Below are 20,275 nucleotides of genomic sequence, written 5' to 3'. Positions count from 1 at the left end.
CTTTAAGAGATTTAAACTGTTTCATTTGTTGTTTGTAGTGTCTTCAGTATTTTTTCCAGAGTAGCAAACTGAACTTTTGTGATTTCAAATACTGATTCATTTTACTTTACTTCGTATTTGTCTATATCAGTCTTCTTCCAAAGAATAAGTTCCCACTGTGAACACAGATGATAAATTATTCGGTTTATACATATGTGTATACACATATCATGGATGTGCTGGTAATGTCCAAAGCTAGTCTTTGAACTCACAGGCAGAAGACTGGTGCTTGTTAGCTACACCCGGTACAGGCTAGACTGAACAAAAGTGACATTTCTTGAGTCCTCCAGTGTATAAGGAGACATGAGACAGATCCACCAATTTAGAGTCTATTCAAGGGATGTACTTCTGCACACAGCTTAGAACAGAAAAGATGGGTGCCTGGAAAGAAAAGGTGGTGCCAAAAAAAAAAAAAAATAAAGAAAAAGTGTTTCTGAAAAGAAAAAGCAGACTCAGAAAGAAGAAGGTGAAGATCCTGGTGGGAGGAAAGTTCCATGAAGTCTGTGAAGATCCTGGAGATTAGGGAGATGTGTGGGGATAAATGTAGAGTGATGTCCAGGGACCTGGCCAGAGTCATCTGAGATGTAACTGGAGGACCAGCATGGATCAGCATGGCTTTCTGCCTGACCTTGTTGGGCCAGCAGCTGCCTCCTTGTGGGGAAGGATAGTTGAGACCCAGTGATCTCAACACTGTCAGAGGGGTGAGCACGTGAGCGTGAGATGATCCTTTCAGGTCGAACTCACATCTCACTGGTCCTTACATAAACTCTGTATCTCTTACAGGCTGTTGCTTACTCAAGCTCACCCATGGCCAGAGGGAGACTGATCCCAGATACTATTCCTTGGTGTCAGAGGAAAACAAGTTCTATAAAAGCAGTGCTTAACAACTGTGGGTTTCATGAAAATGACAGCTGGGGAAATAATGAGCTGGTGGGAAGAATGAAAAGATTGTATAAGAGGAGAAACGTGATCCACTAAATCAGTAGTCGTGGAGGTTGGGGCATGTGTACCATGGATGACCTAGTTAAAGGTGTAGAGAATAAGTCTTATGAAGAGCAGCTGAGGGAACTGGGGTTGTTTGGAGAAAAGAAGGCTCTAGGGGGACCTTATTGCTCTCTACAAAGAAGTTGTATTGAGGTGGGTTTCAGTTTCTTCTCCCACATAAGAAGTGGTAAAGAGAGAGGAAATTACCTCAGGTTGCACCAGGAGAGATTTAGATTGGATATCAGGAAAATTTCTTCCCCAAAAGGGTTCTCAGTCACTGGAACAGGCTGCCCAGGGAAGAGGTGGAGTCACACAGATGTGTAGAAAATGTGTAAATGTGGTATTTAAGGACATGGCTTAGTGGTGTAGTGGGCAGTGTTAGGCTAAAAGTTTCACTCAATGATCTTAAAGGTCTTTTTTAATCTAAACAACTCTATGATTCTATGACTAAAGGGGATTTCAGGGTTCTCTTTTTGCCATACTTTCATAACATGGAATTTTAATTATCTGGTGAAGGGGCAGAAGAGGGGCAGTAAGTCTGGTCAGTTCTCCTCCACATTCACCATGTCTATCCCCATCCTAAATTTACACAGCAGTTGAATACAGTCTGAGTACAGCTGATGCATCTCCCAGCTAGATTTTGCTAACCACAAACATGCATCTGATGCTTTCTGTAATTGATGGTGATGCAACACAAATTTATTTTCAAAGGACTTGCCACCTCATCTGCAGACCATCCAAGACAAACAGCTTAAAGTAAGATGCCTGCTGAAAGGCAGCTAAAGTAGGTAGTGGCATCATAAATGATGTCTGATAAATACAAGCAGTTTGTTGGTTTGTAGAAAACGAACAGTGTTAGCTACAAGGTCTAACAAGTTGAGAGTGAAAATTAGGCCAGATCCATGGACAGCACAGCCTCTTGACAGCTTGGAAGAAAAGGTAGTGCCATATTATACCTATGATTGAGTTATTTATGTGACATCCGCCACACTTGTTTACGCAGAATTATATATCTTTTCCTCTTACTTCTCTGTTTGTCACTGTTTAATGTGACACCATATTGATTAGATTTCCAGAGCATATCACTCCAGATGTATTTATATTGCTGTTTCAAATTATTTACAGTAACTAATGTTGTAACAGGAATATAATTTTGGGAATATAATACCAGTCAATAGCAGTAAAGATCCTGCTAATGGCCAGAACTCATTGTACCGTGGGAATAAGTTGCCACTAACAACTTATCACCTGAAGGCCCTGTCTTCAAGTTGATGTAAGCTGGCAGAAGACCAAATTTCAGTACTCAGTGGAGCTCTGCAGAGTTATCTCAGCCGAAAGTCTATTTGTCCTAATTACCCTGATAGCAAAGATGAGTAAAGTACAAGTAAGAACCCTGCAAATAACAAATTGGTCTGAAACTTGTCCTGGCATAGGAAACCAAAGTTCCTGCTTTCCCTCTTTCCAGGGAATGTCCCCCCTACTGCAGAAACAGTTAAACCAACAAGTATTGATTTATTTCTATGAAACATTTGCCTCCCCCAACAGTGGAGAAGGAGGTTGAGCTGGTTTAATCCAGTGTAAAAATACATTTTCCAGAAGGCTTTGAAATTTTGTAAGAAGTCTAATAACTCTATTAGTATTTTGTTTCCCGAATTCATGCATTACTGAGACACAGAACAAACACTAATGATTTTAGCTTTGTAAAAGACTTATCAGAAGAAAAAATGTTACAGATTTAGTATTATCCAAAGTTAATGTGGGATGTTGTACCAGAACCTGGAATGGCATATGTATCCAGTGCTTTTACCGAGAAGTGGATTCTCCTTGTAGGATTATCAGCAAAAGAAGGAGCAGTTGCCCAATTTAATTCCTAAGGTTTTATCTACAAAACCAAAATAAAGACAAGAAGTATATTGTTTCTACCTGAATACAGCTCATTTGTGAATATCAATGCAATGACATTTTTTTTGTATGAACCTGCGATTTTTAGTTTGCAAAATTCACACAAGTGAATGAAGTCTAAATGAACGAAATCTACAGTTTCTCAGAAAAGCAAATGATCAAAGCTCTGCTTTGTAAGATGGTGGGTTTATTAATAAATGAAAGAAGTTCCAGACAACCCTTTAGTGCTAATAGAACCAAGCTGCTTTATCTCCAGATCCATTTGTAGATCTATTTGCAGCCTCTCTGTACATTCTGTAACAGTTGTGGAAAGGGCATCTTTGTTTTGTAAATTGAGGACAGCCTCTGCATTGTGTAGGGATTTTTGGTTACTTAAAAGTTTTTTGCAAAAGAAACAAAATCTCTCAAAACAGCAGTCTGAAATGTTTGCAGGATTTCAAAGCAGTGGTTCAAGAGGAATACCTTTTACTCCAAAAATGAAGCATGCAAATCATAGAATCATAGAATAGTTAGGGTTGGAAAGGACCTCAAGATCATCTAGTTCCAACCCCCCTGCCAGGGGCAGGGACACCTCACACTAAACCATCCCACACAAGGCTTCATCCAACCTGGCCTTGAACACTGCCAGGGATGGAGCACTCACAACCTCCCTGGGCAACCGATTCCAGTGTCTCACCACCCTAACAGGAAAGAATTTCCTCCTTATATCCAATTTAAACTTCCCCTGTTTAAGTTTTAACCCATTACCCCTTATCCTGTCACGACAGTCCCTGACAAAGAGTCCCTCCCCAGCATCCCTATAGGCCCCCTTCAGGTACTGGAAGGCTGCTATGAGGTCTCCATGCAGCCTTCTCTTCTCCAGACTCAACAGCCCCAACTTCCTCAGCCTGTCTTCATACGGGAGGTGCTCCAGTCCCCTGATCATCCTCGTGGCCCTCCTCTGGACTTGTTCCAGCAGTTCCATGTCCTTTTGATGTTGAGGACACCAGAACTGCACACAATACTCCAGGTGAGGTCTCACAAGAGCAGAGTAGAGGGGCAGGATCATCTCCTTTGACCTGCTGGTCACTCTCCTTTTGATGCAGCCCAGGATACGGTTGGCTTTCTGGGCTGCGAGCGCACACTGCTGGCTCATGTTCATTTTCTCATCGACCAACACCCCCAAGTCCTTCTCTTCAGGGCCACTCTGAATATCTTCTTTGCCCAGTCTGTAGCTGTGCCTTGGGACTGCTCCAACCCAGGTGTAGGACCTTGCACTTGGCATGGTTGAACTTCATAAGGTTGGCATCAGCCCACCTCACAAGCGTGTCAAGGTCCCTCTGGATGGCATCCCTTCCCTCCAGCGTATCAACCGGACCACACAGCTTGGTGTCACCGGCAAACTTGCTGAGGGCGCACTCAATCCCACTGTCCATGTCAGCGATGAAGATGTTAAACAAGACCGGTCCCAACACCAATCCCTGAGGGACACCACTCGTTACCGGTCTCCAGCCGGACATCGAGCCATTGACCACAACTCTTTGTGTGCGGCTGTCCAGCCAGTTCTTTATTCACCGTGTGGTCCATCCATCAAATTGATATCTCTCCAATTTAGAGAGAAGGATGTTGCATGGGACTGTGTCAAACGCTTTGCACAAGTCCAGGTAGATGACGTCAACAGCTTTACCCTTATCCATCAATTCTGTAGCCCCATCATAGAAGGCCATCAAATCGGTCAGGCAGGATTTCCCCTTAGTGAAGCCATGCTGGCTATCACCAAGCACCTTGTTGTTTTTCATGCGCCTTAGCATGTTGTCCAGGAGAATGTGCTCCAAGATTTTACCAGGCACAGAGGTGAGACTGACTGCTCTGTAATTCCCCGGGTCTTCCATTTTCCCCTTCTTGAAAATGGGGGTTATATTTCCCTTTTTCCAGTCGTTGGGAACTTCACCTGACTGCCATGATTTTTCAAATACGATGGCCAGTGGCTTAGCAACTTCATTCGCCAGCTCCTTCAGGACCCGCGGATGGATTCCATCAGGTCCCACGGACTTGTGTGCGTTCAGATTTTGAAGATGGTCTCGAACCAGATCCTCTCTTACAGTGGGCCCAAGGTCTTCACTCTCACAGTCCTTGCATCTACCTTCTAAGACCTTGGTGGTGCAGTCAGAGCCTTTGCCAGTGAAGACCGAGGCAAAGAAGTAATTCAGAACCTCAGCCTTCTCCAAATCCTGTGTAGCCAGTTCTCCCAAAAGCTTCCTCAGGGGGCCTATTTTGTCCCTAGTCTGTTTTTTGTTTGCTACGTACCTGTAGAATCCCTTCCTGTTATCCTTAACATCCCTGGCTAGGTTTAATTCTCACTGGGCCTTAGCCTTCCTAACCTGGTCCCTAGCTTCCCGGACAACATCCCTGTACTCTACCCAGGACACCTGACCTTGCTTCCATTTTTTATAAGCCTCTTTTTTCCTTTGAATTTTCCTCAGCAGCTCCTTATCCATCCAAGGAGGTCTCCTGGCCCTCCTGCTGCACTTCCTTTTAGTTGGGATGCAACACTCCTGAGCTTGTAGCAGGTGATCCTTGAATATCAACCAAGAGTCTTGGGCCCCCCTGCCCTCCAGGGCTATATCCCATGGAACCTTACTAAGCTGGCTCCTGAAGAGGCCAAAGTCTGCTCTTTTGAAGTCCAGGGCAGTGAGCTTGCTACACACTCTTCTCACTGTCCTGGGGATCTCAAATTCGACCATCTCGTGATCACTGCATCCAAGGCTGCCCTGGAGTACCATATTCTCAACAAGCCCTTCCCTGTTGGTGAGCACAAGGTCAAGCATGGCACCTCTCCTTGTCGGCTCCTCTATTACTTGCAGAAGGAAGTTGTCTTCCACACAATCGAGGAACCTCCTGGATTGCTTGTGCCGCGCAGTGCCATTGTTCCAACAGATGTCAGGGTGGTTGAAATCTCCCATGAGAACAAGGGCCTGCGAGCGTGAGGCTTTTCCTATCTCTCTGTAGAGTGCTTCATCCACAGGTTCTCCTTGATCAGGCGGCCTGTAACAGATTCCCACATTAATGTCTCCCCCGGCTGTTTTCCCTTTAACCCTGACCCACAAACTCTCTGTAAACTGCTCACCTGTCCCCAGACAGAGTTCCGTACTCTCCAGCCTATCCCTAACATAAAGGGCAACTCCCCCTCCCCACCTGCCAGGCCTGGCCTTTCTAAAGAGCCTGTAACCTTCCATTCCAGCACTGCAGTCATAGGAGCCATCCCACCATGTTTCTGTGATGCCTATTATATCATACCCCCGTAGATGTGTACACATCTCTAATTCCTCTTGCTTGTTCCACATGCTACAGGCATTTGTATAGAGGCATCTGAGACGAGATCCAATTGAAGCCGGCTCGTTGGCTGGAGCAGCTGGAATATATCTACATTGTTCTGAGCATTTATTATAGGTGCTGGCAACTGACTGGGTGTGTTGGGATGCAATGATGCCCCCCTCCCCCAACACATCTAGTTTAAAGCCTCCTTGACCAGTCTGGCAAGCCTCCTACCAAAACTGTTCTTCCCCTTCTTTACCAGAGCAGCTCCACCAGCCCCCAGTAGACCTGGCCTACTAACTTCAGTCTTATGTTCAAGACACCCAAACCCCTGACTATGACACCACCCTTTTAACCATCTATTGACTTAGCCAGTCCTCCTAGCTTTGGACATTTGACAAAAACCTTAATTTTCTACAGAAGGACTGCATCAAGAGTAAAATCTTCAAGTCCATGTAAAGCAATAGTGTTCAGAGAAACCTGACCTTTCAAAAAAATCTTCCTCTTCTTATCATAAGCCTACTTTCATTTGGAAATGATTAACCCAGTTAATCAGTTTGGTTATAAACCTCGATCACTATAAAGTCTGACTTAAAACTCCAGATGCTTATTTTGATGTTAGTGGGTTAGAGCACTGGATGCATTCAGTAGCCTGTACCTAGTTGTTGAAGACCAAAAAGTTACACAGAAGTGCATTAAATTCATTTAAAGAGTACTACAGTCCTCAAAAAAAGGTCTGTAAAGCAACCATTTCACCTGAAAATGTAAATAATTAAGAAACTTTTGAGATTTGTAATATATTCCCTGCAGCTAAGTAAACTATGCAACTCTTCAGGGTTTCTGAGATTCCTGATCAGATCAGATCCCCAAAAGGAAGAAAGCATTTGTCTTTTGTTTCTGATATAAATGTTTAAAAATCTATGTCATAGATGCATGGTATGACCAGAACAAACACAAATTTTTAGATAGAAACATGGAGTAAAAGATATACATGAAGACAAAATACATGCAAAATATTCAAAGATAAATCTTCAAAAATGAAATAAAATTTGAGTAATGTGAACTACCAAATATAGTGAGGAAGTAAATGTATCAAAGCAGTGTTTTTTTTTCAGACAGAGCTTCATTTATTTGTAAAGCAAATGCATTGCAGAGAAGTAACAAAAGACTGGAGTGTTCACACACACACAGACACACACATATGCTTAATGGAAAGTTAAGGTTTCAGAAGCAATGCACATGGAACATCTGAGATGACCAGTAGAAATCCCACAAGATGTTACACCATATCTGTTTTTCAAGACAGCTACATCCAATGACCAAAACATTCCCTTAACCACTAGTGAATATCTTACAACTTTTAGGCTGAGCATTTGCACATAAATAATAATTACAGACCTATAGAATGGTTAGGGTTGGAAAAGACCTTATGATCACCCAGTTTCAATCCGCCTACCATGAGCAGGAATGTCTGATACTAGACCATGCTGGCCAAGGTTCTGTTCAACCTGGCCTTTAAATAATGATGGGACAAAGTTCATTTGATTTTGTAGAGTTTACTCACATATTAAAAACTTGTTGATATTGAACATACATGCAAAAGGCTGTGTACAAAAAAATAATTCATATGTGAGCATATGATGTGATGACCATTCAGGCAGAACAAAAATATAATCAAATACATACGAAGAGAGAGAAGTATAAGCTAGAAGAAAAGCTACAGGAAGTACAAATGAAACAAGTCAGTAAGCTGAATTCTCATAAGGAGAACAATATTATGAAAATAGCTGGGAAATAAAAACAGGGAAATAGGGTTTCTTACATTGAAGATTAAATGTATGTGTAAAATTAGATCTATGGTCTACCATGTTAGAGAATACAGCTGAACATGTAATCTCAGACATAAAATCTGTATTTGCTACTAATCATAGCAATGATTGACCAAAACCTGATTGCTGTAAGTTTTAATGTTTTGCAAGATGGTATGATATTAAACATTACTTGGAGCCTTAACCACATTCTAAAAGTATGATGAAAAAATAATTTTAAAAAGATGTTAAAAAGATACTTTAACAGGCTTAGGAGTCAAGTTCTGATCCATATTTACCACCATTAAATTACAAGGCAGCATCCTGGAAATATCTGTGAGCTAAAATATGATTTAAGAGAAAATTTGGACTTGGGCTTCCCCATCATGAGATGTATGTTAAAAACAGGGAATCTGAACATTACTGTAAAAATCAAACTGATAGAGGATCACATGAATGAAAACCTTTCAGTCACTTAAGTGCAGATTTGCTTTGATGAAAGGAGTAGGAAATAAAAAAACATTCAAAAGAAATAGAGCACACCTTCACTAATTTCTAAGATAAGGGAAGCAAAGGAATTTCCAAAGCATGACACAGAAGAGACATTGAAGAAGTCAGGGGATCAGTGTCAAGAGAAAAGATGATGCAGTAGCATTACAGCAGTTAAATTCATGAGATATTTCTGTAGAAGAGAAAGCCTACTGAGAATGACAGAAATACTGATGCATGCTTCTGTTACTAATATCTATTTCTTCATTGGATAGAGGCAATAAAAGAGGAAAGGGGACCTTGAAGATTATTTTACAACATGCCAACCTGTGGAACACATGGGTCTGTATACATGTTAACTGTTAGTGAACTGTTATTAGGAACCTAAAAACACACCCATGTGAAAGAAACACAGACATAAGGACCCTTTCATTTTTCACAGGCTTTTTGCTGTCACTCTCCAGTATAAAGAGAGTATACACCTTTAATATAATTCCTATGGAAAATTTCTTTATACTTTTAATAAATAATTAATTCTGTTGGACTGTTGATTTTATACATAAAGTTACAGTGAGTGTTTGTGTATTTCTCTATTTACATTCACAAATTTTATTTCCACACAGGTAAAGGTAGTGAGGAGGGGCACGGGAAACTGGGAGGAAGCAGAGACAGGACACCTGACCCAAACTAGCCAAAGGGGTATTCATACCACAGCATGTCATGCCAGTGTAGAAACTGAGGGGAGTTATCTGGAAGGGCTAGATTGCTGCTCAGGTCAGGTTTTGTATCAGTCACCGGATGGTGAGCAGTTGTATTCTCTCCTCTTGTTACTTCCCTTATCATTTTTATTATTGGTGGTAGCAATAGTGGCTTTGTGTTAGACCTTAGTTGCTGGACTGTTCTTATCTTAACCTCTGGGAGTTACATTTTTTTAATTCTCCTCCCCATCCCTCTGGGAGCCAGGGAAGGAAGAGAAGGGAGTGAGTGAGCAGCTACATGGTTCTGAGTTACTGGCTGGGCTTCAACCACGACAAGATTATATCTATTTCAACCACTGTGGCTTTGGGATGTTAGGAAATAGAATGAAGTTGATCAAACCCCCAAAATATTAATAAATAACCATAACAAAAATAAATACGTATTTCACTGAAAATAGAAAGTTAATGTTGAATTCAACAAAGTTAAGTTACACTCCTAACTGAGCTCCAAGTAAATCATAGATGTAGGGATTACTTAAAGGGATTTTGGAGTGAGATGGACAGGATTAGGAAAACAGTTGAGAAGAAAGTTTATAATTTAAAATTTGGTTGAACACTTTTGTTAAGGAAAGGAAGTATTGTCTGCTATTTATGCAATTTTATTAATAGACATTTCACACTTTATACAAAAACAGACTTTCCTTCTTTTCCACATTGAAATGCTTGTTAATCTACAGAAGAAAATTCTTAATCTTGAAAAGTTTTCAAATAATGGATAGAAAGTGAAGAAGCAGGATGTTGCTCTGCCCAAATGTTATTCACAAAAATCTCCAATATAATCTTGGAATTTCCAGTATGAATATATCTCTGTTTAGATAATTTAACCAATTCAACACCATATCCCTCCCTCAGCAAGAAAAAAAAAAAAAAAAAATAGAGATAGTAAAATAACCCACTGAAATGTTTGGAATCTTCTTACTAATCTAACCATGTTTTGTATCAGACCTCTAAAGGTTCAATACAAGTGCTTAGACCCATAAATACAGTTCACATATAAAAAGAAATTAAACATTATTAGGATAATTCAGCTCAGTAAGAAAGGAGAACATTAGAGCACATTATAAAATCAATGGCATAAGGGAGGTTAATCACTTTCTTTGTTTTTCTAATTGAGGAGGAGAAACAACTGCTAAGAATGGATTTTGCCAAACAGGGTCACAGTTAGTTTGCATCTTACACCATTAAGTGTTTGCAGATGCAAACTGAAATATTACCTAATTCTTGCACAGCACTTTTCATCAAGATATCACAAAAGTGCTTTAAAAATGATATAACGTCATCTGTTCCACTGCTAGAAATAGAGGCATGGAGAAGTGAAATGACTCACAACACACAGAAGCTTTGGAAGAAAATCAAGATTTCCATTCCATTCAGTTAGTGTTCAGCCCTGTAGGCTGCATTGCTTCCCAAAGCCAGTGTGTGCCATTTCTTAAAGAAATCAGAAGGAAAAAGTGATGGTAAGATAATATAAAGAATTACTACAATAAATAAACCAACCAGACGCTGTAGCTCTTTGCAAAGCAGCCGTGAAAAGGCCAGTTCCCTGTAAGGCACGCTGGAAAAACCTAACACTGCAGTAAAGTGAAAGCTTTCCTACAAAGACCACATCTTTTCTGTGGAGTGTGACTGTCCAGAACATATATTTAGTCTGTATCAGGGCAGTACACTAAAGGTTATACTTTAAAGGGTCTTAGTCAGCCAGTTTAATGTCCACTTTAACCCTTAGGCTTAGGCAGAGGAGAATACAGGCATATCTGAGAATTCAAAGGTTTAATTAATGTCCCTGATTTCAGAGTCTCCCAGACCCTGTCATTCTGGGAGCACCAGATACAGACGTGTCTCTTGAATATGTCTTTGTGTCTTTATTGATCTTTCCTAAAAAGATTGATGTGCAGATAGTGGTCTTAAACAGAGAAAGGCTGATACCAGTCCTAAGTAACTCAACCAAAATGGAGTTACCTGGAGTTTTGTAGTTGCCAGACTCAGGTTCAAGCTGCATATAAAACTGTGCATACAAGTGATCTAATTATGCATGCAAACACCTCATCAGTGCTCTAGCTGGTTATTTGCCTGTGTAATTCTTGCAGTAAAGAAGAACATATTATAACCAAGCATTTTTACACATGCAGCTCTAGAAGGCTGAAGCTCATCAAGCAAACAATTTTATTCTAAGGATGATAAAACTGAAAAACAGCAGAAGCAGCAGCTGTATGATCATCCAGTGGGGGCCAGGGCCACCTGCTCTGAAAGGCCAGAGACCTTGCAATTAAGGCAAAATCTTCTCAGAGGGCATGGAGTGTTTCTTCTTGATTCTCCGTGGTTAAAAGTTGGTGCACACCAAGGAGCACAAGAGCTTTGACCCCTTCAGAACTCTGAATATTTTATATAAATACAGGACAGACCCTTTGCAAACCTCTGAAATTCTTGACTTTAATAATAGACTAGGGAATTATCGCCACCATTTTCAGAGCACTGTATGGAAATACACTTTCTTTAACACATTTTAGATTCTAAGTCCACCTTTAGTGGGTATCCCCTTAATCTCATGTTAAAGAGGAAAGAAGGGAGGATAGGCAGGCAAAGACCTGAATTGTCTCACTTTACATATTTGCAGAATGTTCAGGGATGCAGCCTTTGCTCTAAATAAGGAAGAAGTTCTTTCCTGTTAGGGTGGTGAGGCACGGGAATAGGTTGCCCAGGGAGGTTGTGAGTGCTCCATCCCTGGCAGTGTTCAAGGCCAGGTTGGACGAAGCCTTGTGTGGGATGGTTTAGTGTGAGGTGTCCCTGCCCATGGCAGGGGGGTTGGAACTAGATGATCTTGAGGTCCTTTCCAACCCTAACTATTCTTCGATTCTAATTGATGTTTCTACATTTTAATTGTCAGTTCATATTCATGGTTCATGACCCAATGATGTTTTTTCAATTTAAGAAAAGTTGGAGATATACATAGGTTGCAGAGACCTAGTTTCAGCTCAGTTTTCTACAGATAGCTTCAGTAAACATTGCAAGGATTAAATTATTCTAATTATTTTTCAGGCTAATTTCTACTGAAGTTGGGAGATGGGTGCAGCTGTGTTTCCGTCATCTTTGTAAATGGGGAAATAATAAACAATAAAATAACAAACAATAAAACTCTTCTTTGTCACAATTTCACTATTTATCACATCTGTTTTTTTCACTCTGCACACAGTAGGTATCAATAATTCATGTCTGAGTGAAAGCACTTCTGTAAAAGTTTACGTACCTCATACCGTTAGCAATATATCACTTCTAAGTATCTTTAGAGACTCTTTTCTTATTTCATGATCTTGGTTGTTATCTTAATTTCAGTAAAAGAGATTTATTTTTAAAAAAGCAGCACACTTAGTCAACTCAAACAGCACAACTCATGAAGGAGAATGTAATTCAAGTGTAAGTACCTTTCCAGCATTTGCAAATGGATCTTGTGTATAATCGAAAAGCCAAAGTCAACTACTTTTCAGTAGTTTAGGAGACAAATTCCCATTTTTTTTGGAATTAGACATTTGATGCTGTGCAAGTCTCATATTTCAGCCCCTGGTCACCTGGAGAAAAGTTCAAACCCTGGCATTAGACCTGTGCATAGGTAAACAGAGATCTACAGGGAGGACAGATGCAATACCCAGACCATAAATTAACATGATCAGCATCATGCAACCTGATCCTAACCACATAGACCATTTACATCATGAATTGTTTATATAGTGTCTGGAAGATGTAGGTCCTTTGACACACTGATTTCATTCAGAGAATGGGGAACAGCCTACACTTGATGCCAGTGCTGTGATGCGAGGAACATCCTGATGCCAGGACCAAGTCGCAGATGCCTTGCTCAGGCCTTCTGACATCTATCTCCCTCTGCTCCTGGTTCAAAGCTTAGGTCCGTTCTTCATCATTGGGTGTTTATGTCTCTTCAAAAGACCTGAATGAGGATACAGCTTTTCTTTTAAAACAGGACTTCTAGGGAAGGTGCTGCAAACAGCTCTCCTGTATATTGGTATCAAAGATCCCTAGGAGAGGAAAAGAATCATAGAATGGTTTGGGTTGGAAAGGAACTTAAGATCATCTAGTTCCAACCCCCCTCCTATGAGCAGGGACACCCAACACTAGACCATGTCACCAAAGGCTCTGCCCAACCTCGCTTTGAACACTGCCGGGGATGGGGCGTTTGCCATTTCTTTAGGCAACCCATTCCAGTGCCTCACCACCCTCACAGTAAAGAACTTCTTAAGAACTTCTTCTTTATATCTAATACAGACTTCTCTTGTTTAAGTTTAAACCCATTACACCTTGTCCTATCTCTATAGTCCTTGATGAAGAGACCCTCCCCAGCAGTCTTGTAGCCCCCTTCTGATACTGGAAGGCTGCTAATAGGTCTCCACACAGCCTTCTCTTCTCCAGGCTGAACATCCTCCACTTTCTCAGTCTGTCCTCATACAGGAGGTGCTCCAGTCCCCTGATCATCCTCATGGCCTCCTCTGGACTTGCTTCAACAGCTCCATGTCTTTCTTATGTTGAGGAGACTACAACTGCACACAGTATTTGAAGTGGGGTCTCATGAGAGCAGAGTAGACGGGCAGGATCACCTCCTTCGACCTGCTGGTCATGCTTCTTCTGATGCACCCTGGGATACGGTTGGTTTTCTGAGCCAAGAAGCTGGTTGATGTTCATTTTCTCATTGACCAACACCCCCAAGTCCTTCTCCACAGGGCTGCTCTGAATCTGTTCTCTGCCTCACCTGTAGCTGCTCCTGGGTTTGTCCCTACCCAGGTGAAGGACCTTGCACTTTAATTTGTTGAACTTCATAAGGTTGGTATTGGCCACCTCTCAAGCATGTCAAGGTCCCTCTGGATGGCATTCCTTCCGTCCAGCATATCAACTGAACCACAAAGCTTGGTGTCATCAGCAAACTTGCTGGGGGCTCATCAATCCGAGTGTCCATGTCACCGACAATGTTGAATACGATTGGTCCCAGCACTGACCCCTGAGGGAGAGCACTCATTACTGGTCTCCAGTTGGACATTGAGCCATTGACCTCGTGTCTGGCCATCCAGCCAGTTCTTCAACCACAGAGTGGTCCATCCATCAAATTGATGTCTCTCCAATTTAGACAAGGATGTGTGGGACAGTGTAGAACACTTTGCACAAGTCCAGTTTTGTATCTGTGAGCTGAGGAGAGCCAGACTGTCAGCTCCTTTACCTAGGCAACAGATAAGAGGCTGTGATGCTGGCTAAAGATGGGGCAATAACCAAAGCTTTTCTGAAACAGCACAGCAAAGAAGGATAGTGGGAACTGTCAAGCTAGAGAGAGGTGAGGAGCTCAAGCATGAATAAGTGTGTTGAGGCAAGTTTGCTTTATTTATCATCTTGCCCATCCATCTTATTTTCTAATAAGTTTTTGTTTTTCTAATAAGTGTTCTTGGAAGTGAGATGTGAGGAAAAAAAATATAAAAAGTTAGAGGAATTGCACCCCCATGTACCAGTACAGGTTGGGGGTTGACCTGCTGGAAAGTAGCGAAGGGGAAAGGGACCTGGGGGTCCGGGTGGATAGGAGGATGACCATGAGCCAGCAATGTGCTCTTGTGGCCAAGAAGGCAAATGGCATCTTAGGGTGCATTAGAAAGGGTGTGGTTAGTAGGTCAAGAGAGGTTCTCCTCCCCCTCTACTCAGCCTTGGTGAGGCCGCATCTGGAATATTGTGTCCAGTTCTGGGCCCCTAAATTCAAGAAGGACAGGGAATTGCTTGAAGGAGTCCAGCGCAGAGCCACAAAGATGATTAAGGGAGTGGAACATCTCCCTTATGAGGAGAGGCTGAGGGAGCTGGGTCTCTTTAACTTGGAGAAGAGGAGACTGAGGGGTGACCTCATCAATGTTTACAAATATGTAAAGGGTAGGTGTCAGGATGATGGAGCTAGGCTTTTTTCAGTGATATCCAGTGATAGGACAAGGGGCAATGGGTGTAAACTGGAACATAGGAGGTTCCACGTTAACATCAGGAAGAACTTCTTTACTGTAAGAGTGACAGAGCACTGGAACAGGTTGCCCAGGGGGGTTGTGGAGTCTCCTACACTGGAGATATTCAAGGCCCGCCTGGACAAGTTCCTGTGTGATGTACTGTAGGTTACCCTGCTCTTGCAGGGGGGTTGGACTAGATGATCTTTTGAGGTCACTTCCAACCCTTGGGATTCTGTGATTCTGTGATTCTGTGAACCCAGTGTTTAGGATGAGATGGATTTCTTCCTGGTAGTGAAAGCTGGGTAGGTGTATCTATTACAGAATGCATTTTGCCAGCAGACCAGAATATGAAATTGGGATCTTTCTCTTAGAAAAGGGTGGGGAGTATCATCTATGCAAATATGCATACACCATTAGAAATGCTAATGTGTTGAAAAGCTGTAGGAAACAAGTCCAGTCTATTTAGAGCAAGTGTATATTTGTAGCAGGTAATAACATTAGTTCAAATTCAGCAGGTTATGAAGTTTTAATTTTTTTTTAACCATTCTTTTGCAGCTTTGCTGAAGCTTTTTTAGAATTGATGACAGCACTCCTGATAATTTTATTTGAAATCTGAAAAGCAATGCTAGCAAGTGCCACAGAGGCACTATTTTCTCCTGAGGCTTTTAGCTCAAATGCAGTATGTTGATGACTGTAAAAGTAATGCATCGCCTTAAGGAAAAGAATGGTCTATATTGATAGTAGAGATTTGGACATAGGAAATTCAAACATGCATTTTGTTTTTCTTTTGGTACCACATAGATGCAATAATGGTGATTGAATTCCTCAATGTCCCTGGCACTCTACGGTTGAAGCATAGACAACATCTGTCACTCAAAACGACTCAGAGACATATCTTTAAAAGCCAGGTGTTAAACCCTGTGTTAACTGTTTGTAATATGGGAAACTGAGACACAGTTAGGGTTAATTTTTCACCTGCAAGCTCAAAGGCTGCTTGTCAGAGGTGAAAACAGGATAGTTTTCCCTTGTCTAAGCCTAATACTATTTGGAGATTATCTCTCTGTTTTTCCTCTACCTTAATTTCTAAGCATGTTATTAATTAACATATTCTTTGACATAAACAGTAGTCAAACACATTTTGTCTAAGCCCACCTACAGTGCAGTGTTTTCTGTTTGCCACTCCTTTTAATTGAGTTGTTGATATGCTTCAGGAGAATTCTAGACTTCTTGGAAATTAATTGGTGCACTTGTCTTTAAGTGAATTTTTACCTTTGTTTTATCTTTATTTTGTTTCAAATGTTTTGAGTTTCTTCTGGCAGGCTTGCTGCCTTTTGGATTGTTCTTTGCTTCCTGTGGAAACTTCATGTAGTTTGTTTTGGTTCCTTCTTTTCTTTTTTCTTGCTTGTAATAAAAGGGTGTCTGAATAGCTCAGTAAGACTTTTCCAGGTCTAATTTTTATGTCACATATGAAATTAAAATTGCATCCCACCAAAATAATTAAGCATTAACTTGTCGCTGCTTCAGCTCTATGCAGTAATAAACCTAGATATACCTGTATTTTAGACAATGCCTTCCTGAGAGTCATTAGGAGAAGTTGCATATAAGAGGAAAAAGTGACATTACGATCCCTCCTGTCTAAATATGCATTATGAGCAGAGTCTATAATTTCCCTTGTGCACTCAGGACTGGTGATCAGCCAGCGTTCAGATTTGTTAAAGAGGAATAAGTTAAAGAGTCTATGATCTATGGCTGACATTGCCCAGTGTGTGTACAGATTAAGAAAGAAGTATACAATACTCTGCCAAAGAGAAAATAAGTAAAAATTGTTTATCATACTTTTGCGTATGGTAGGAAAAATGTGTCTCAAATAAAAAAGAGTTGAGCATCTTTTGCTTGATCATAGCTATATGACTATTGAAAAAGTGGAAAAGTTAATGTCATCTATTCTGGCAAGAATGCTAAAGCTTGCTTGGCCCACTTGAGCCAAAATATCTGACTATTACTGTGGTACACGTATATGTTGTAGGCAAGAGATGTGAGGATACCTCATGGCATTTATTTTGGAAAGAATGTGACATATCACAGAATTAAGAAGAAAAAGTACCAGAGGAGAGTTTGTACATGTACTTTATAGACAATCTTAATATCTGTGGCTTAAAATAAATAAGACAATAGCCTGCCTTGAAGGCACACATACAATTTTAATCTACAAGAGGAAGATAAACAGACTTCAATAGGCAACATTTTCTCTAAAGAGATCAACATTTCTTCATCTCATTGTAAATTACAAGCCCCAATTCTTGTTCTGGCTCATGGTCTAGGAACAGCCTGTCCTCCATACACATAACTGTGGTATGATTTCCACTTCAGTGTGATGCTGTTTTATTAGACCATGTGAGCTGTGATGTGTGTTTCAGTAGTGTGGAAATTTTAAAGACTGGTGTACTGAAGAAAAATAGATACTAGAAGGTGCAAATTGTGATATATTCCTGTGTTGTCAAAGTGAGATTTCTGAAGTTTGGGTAAAAGAGAGAGAAAAGAAATAACTGACCATTTTTCTGCTGGATTTTTGGTTTGAAAGAAGTACTTGTATTCCTTTATGAAATACTAGTGTGAAATATTGCCATATGCAAGCCCTTTCAAACATCCAACGGGAGAGTTTCCTGTAGAAGCAAAAGTCATTCCAGATTAACTCGTACATGCAGCTGCATTCTTTCCCTGTGGAAAATAAAATATAGTGGCTTGGTGTAGTTCAAAGGGTCTGAAGAATTTCTCTTGAAGACACTACTTTATGAAAAGTTTCTTCCCTTATCCAATAAAACAGTTTTCATGACTGCAAGGCTACCTCCATTCCCTGCACCACTGCTCCTCTGGGATTATAGCATTTGAAAGGAAAAAAGACTGGGGAAAGAATGACTTATACTGCATCCCTGTGTAATTCAACTCTCATAACAAAATCATTCCTTCACAGCTGTAATGGGTTTTGCTTTTTTAGTGCTTTACCTCAGAATTCTGATCCATGTCAAAATCTTTGCAGAACAGATCATATGCTTCTTCAGGGATTTCAGACAACAGAAAATCCCCTCTTTCTCCTCAGAAAGTGCATGAAGGCAATTCAAACACCTTTTCTCCAAGTGTGTGGTATGGCACCATTTCCCCAGCTGCAGAGTGAACAGTCACAATGTCGTGTACTATAAGAAGGTCAGTCAAAGAAGAAGAAAGTGTCATGTATAGCTGCTATAACTGAAACTAGGACTTAAACAGAAACTTGTTTCCAAAGCATCCTCTCTTCAAGACAAACATTTCTTAGACCCTTGTATGTCACTACATGTAGAAGTGTCTACCTAGCCTCTGCCACCAAAGCCAAAATAAACAAAAGCCTCAGACTACTTTTCATCAGGGTCTAAAAGCAAGCCACATTCAACTATATCTGAAGAATTTACTCTATAAGCAAAATATTTCCCTTAGCTCATTTTGCTTCTCTGAATTATACTTAGCAACTGTCCTATAAGTATTTACTCCTCCTCCTCCAGGCCGGCTTCCAGAGATACCAGTGTGCTCTGTCTCATTTTAGTGCATGGTTCCTCCTCCTTGCTCATAACCAATCCTCCCTTTCTCCTGAGATGGACTTTTTATGCTGATAGCAGCTCAGATAATCTATTTTCTGATAATTTTCTGTTAGACATAGTTATTTTACCAAATTAAGAATAAAAATAATTTCACACTGTCTCCATGGAAAGAGTTTTCCAAGAGGATAACAACCTAGCGAAAGAAATTAGAACAGAACTTTAAAATTTACTTTAATTTACTTTTTCACTTTTTTTTTTTCTTTTGATATGATTTCTTGGTAGGAAAACACTAGTTCCAGTGTTGTTCATGGTGTCACAATAGGGCATACTGATAGCCATAGCGTGCAAAATGATATGCCATAGCATGCAAAATGATATGCCATAGCATACTGTGAAATAACATAAGCAAGAAAGGCTTGCACTAACATAGTTGTTGTTGACTGAAAATCTCATTTTTCTAGATCAAGAAATCTCTTGTTTATGTAGGAATTGAGCTGTGACACTTCAAACAAGGAAAAGAATATGCAGTTTGTGTATTAATTAGGGAAACATCTACTATTCGTGGAAAATAAAATATCCTTGACTGGTGGAGAGACACAGAAGAGGTATTGGCAGATCCAGGTTAAGCATCTTTGGTGGACTCCTGAACTGTGCTTTGTATGATGATTCCTCTTACAGCTCAAGGGAAGGATTTGGAGCTGTTCCACAGTTCAGAAAATAAATAAAGTACAGCTCTCCAGCACAATGACTTGCATACTCACTGCAGGTGGGGGAAATCAGTTTTTCTTATTTTTTTGGAATTTTTAATGCATTGTACATATAATACTCACATGATAAGTGTTCTTGAAGAAAGCACTGGTCTCTGGACCATCCTTGGGTGAGACTCCTCCAAGGTGTCTGGGACCCAGTGATTTTTGTGCTTTTGTCCATGCAACAGAAAGCAGGGGAGAAAGAGTTTGCCCACTATAACCATGTATTTAAGAAACTTTGGTGTAAAGCGGTAAAAATATGTCTGAATCCGGTAGGGTACCTTGGATTTGAATGCTGTAATCCTTGTCCACAATGCACACAAAGAGCTCTCCTACTTCTCCCTCAAAGAAAAGTGGCTATAACTGTAGTGTCCGGAGCTCTGGTCCTGTCAGCTAGTTCTGACTTGAGAATGTTACCGGATCCTGGCACTTTGGTATTATAGGGGAAGGGAAGGTCTAATGCATGGATTTCCCTTTTAAAACCTGATGAGTAATTCCCTTGGGGTCAATGTGGGCTGTAAGGGTCAAAAGGGGAAGGAGATGGTTGGCTGTAGAACTTGTAAGCTAGATGTAAAAGGGCTCTTTGAATTCATATTGTATTAAAATGTCACCTAAATTCTTTGCAGAGTGCTTACTTCTCTTCTTGGCTCATCTTGCAGAAACTTGAGTATTTTGAGTCCAAACCAGAAACAAAACACATTCTTTCTTTTT

The sequence above is a fragment of the Lathamus discolor genome, chromosome Z (genome assembly GCF_037157495.1).
Source record: "Lathamus discolor isolate bLatDis1 chromosome Z, bLatDis1.hap1, whole genome shotgun sequence".
In the NCBI taxonomy this organism is placed as follows: domain Eukaryota; kingdom Metazoa; phylum Chordata; class Aves; order Psittaciformes; family Psittacidae; genus Lathamus; species Lathamus discolor.
This window is presented reverse-complemented; position numbering follows the sequence as displayed.